Below are 343 nucleotides of genomic sequence, written 5' to 3' on the forward strand. Positions count from 1 at the left end.
TTCTTAATTCATAAGAAATCCTTCACTTGGGATTCACTGTTTGAAAACCAAAGAAATAGTTGAAGTAAAAAGGAAAATGTGAAAAATAAACAGAAATAAGTCAAAGAAATGAAAGTAATGAGAGACAAGAAATTAATTAAAATGAGACGAAAGAAAGGAAGAAGATAAAAACAAGAGACAAAAATAAAAACGAATGTATCCACAAAATGATAAGAAAGAAAATAATGATAATAGGAAGAATAGATATAAAATTAACAATATATACCTGAACTTCTTCCGAGAATTTCACAAAGAACGTTTCGTAAAATCACACGCATATATGGATACATTGTGATATACATGC

This window comes from Penaeus monodon, chromosome 30 (genome assembly GCF_015228065.2).
Source record: "Penaeus monodon isolate SGIC_2016 chromosome 30, NSTDA_Pmon_1, whole genome shotgun sequence".
NCBI lineage: Eukaryota > Metazoa > Arthropoda > Malacostraca > Decapoda > Penaeidae > Penaeus > Penaeus monodon.